This window comes from Brassica rapa, chromosome A05 (genome assembly GCF_000309985.2).
Source record: "Brassica rapa cultivar Chiifu-401-42 chromosome A05, CAAS_Brap_v3.01, whole genome shotgun sequence".
Taxonomy (NCBI): Eukaryota; Viridiplantae; Streptophyta; class Magnoliopsida; order Brassicales; family Brassicaceae; genus Brassica; species Brassica rapa.
Genome location: NC_024799.2, coordinates 11,975,685 through 11,978,176, shown reverse-complemented (window position 1 = coordinate 11,978,176; position 2,492 = coordinate 11,975,685).

Below are 2,492 nucleotides of genomic sequence, written 5' to 3'. Positions count from 1 at the left end.
ACCGAGTCTTCCCGCTTTCTCTCCTCTTCCTCCACCTATAATTCCGCCGCCCGCTCTTACACCTCCTACGGCTGGCAACACTTTGCCACCAACGACTCAAAACAATCATCCGATGGTCACTCGGAGCAAAACCGGGATCACAAAACCCCGGGTTCCCATGTGTCTTCACACAGACACTGTCTTCCTTTTTCTCATGTGCAGGCTGCAAAGGATCCTCACTGGCATGATTCCATGGATGAGGAACATGATGCTCATATTAAACGTGGTACGTGGGTACTTGTACCAAGGCCTCCACCGGGAACTAATATTCTTCGTTCTATGTGGTTATTTCGTCATAAGTTTAATGCAGATGGAACGCTGAAACGCCACAAGTCTCGACTAGTGGTCAATGGCAAATCACAAAAACCTGGCATCGACTGTGAAGAAACATTCAGCCCTGTCGTCAAACCAGCAACAATACGAGCCGTACTTCATCTGGCCGTAGCTCGCGACTGGCCTCTTCGACAACTCGACGTCAAGAATGCATTTCTCCACGGCGACCTTGAAGAAACAGTCTACATGCACCAACCACCAGGATATGTTGACAAGTCTAAACCTCACCATGTTTGCTTACTTAAGCGTTCTTTGTATGGTCTTAAACAGGCACCCCGCACTTGGTACATGAGATTTGCGACGGTGGTTAAGCAACTTGGATTTCGTCAGAGTCGTACTGATCCCTCCCTGTTCGTGTTCAACAATGGAAAACAACTGATATACATCCTCCTATATGTGGACGACATCATCATCACCGGATCAACGACGACACTTATCGAAACCACCATCTCGGCTCTCTCCTCCGCCTTCGACATATCTGATCTTGGTCAGCTACATCACTTTCTCGGCCTCTCAGTCACATACAACGACACCGGATTGTTTCTCAACCAGCAGAACTACGTCACAGATATCCTTCACCGTGCCTCTATGACAAACTGCAACCCGTGTAACACACCAGTTGACACAAAGTCTAAGCTCGCCGCTGATGAAGGCCCTCCAGTCTCTGACCCTTCTCTGTATCGCAGCTTGGCCGGTGCACTTCAGTACCTGACTTTTACTCGACCAGACATCTCATACGCTGTTCAGCAGGTTTGCTTATTCATGCATGATCCACGGGAGCCACACTTCACAGCTCTGAAACGTATTCTTCGCTACATCAAAGGAACAATCCGCCATGGCCTTCAAATTACCAAGTCATCAACCACTGATCTCATTGCCTATTCTGACGCGGATTGGGCAGGATGTCCTGATACACGCCGATCAACTTCGGGTTATTGTGTTTTTCTAGGGGACAGTCTTATCTCTTGGTCCTCCAAACCGCAAAACACAGTTTCCCGTTCTAGCGCCGAAGCAGAATATCGTGGAGTCGCAAATGCAGTGGCTGAAACGGTCTGGCTACGTAACTTGTTCTTTGATCTAGGCTGTCCTCTATCCAAGGCAACGCTTGTGTATTGTGATAATATATCTGCGGTATACTTGTCTTCGAATCCCGTTCATCACCAGAGAAAAAAGCATATTGAGATCGACATACACTTCGTCAGAGAACGAGTCGCTTTGGGTCACATACGCGTTCTCCGCGTTCCGACGCATCTCCAGTACGCGGACATCTTTACAAAAGGTCTGCCATCTCCATTGTTCACAGAATTTCGCTCCAGCCTGAGCGTTCGTGAACCTCCGCTCCGACTGCGGGGGAGTGTTAGTTAGGATATGACAATATCCTAACCATAGGATAAGCATATTCTCAAGTATATCCTTGTATAGTTAAGATACGTTAGATATCAAACCATGTATAAATACTTACCTGTGATCAATGAAATATCCATCGATTCAGTTATACTTTCATGGATCAGCTGACACGAAATCACGGTCCTACGGTGATTATGTGTTAGTGTTACTCGCGCTCAGCATATTTAGTTATACAATGCTAGGCATGGCTAATGTTTCTTGAATGAGGAAACTACAGTCTGAAGTAAAGATACCATGGAGTTTGATCCCTTTGAGCCAAAGTTTTTGGTTTGTTTCTCCTCCGAAGATGGTCAATTGTTCTGTTACTTTTTGAGCATTCTTACATCACCTACTGGTGACTACAAGGAACAAATGCTCGTTCTTCTTATTATGAGAATGGTGCCTATTGGTATATCTCTATGTTTTCACTACAGTTTTGTTTCATCGTTTTTTTTTTTTTAATTCAGTTGTGATACCCAGATCATTGTATTACTACATTTGATTGATATTAAATGAGATTGTTTTTTTTTAATTATCAAAAAATGAGATTGCTCAAGTGTTTAAGAAAAAAGAGTGAAATCTTCTGACAACACAGTATATAGACTACGAGAATCCAAATCATTTTAGTGGATCAGATCACAACACAGTATATCAGAAAGGAAATTTTGTTGAGGATCTCATCGGTTACTCAGCTCATTGGATCTTCGACAAATCTAATTATACATGTTCAAGTT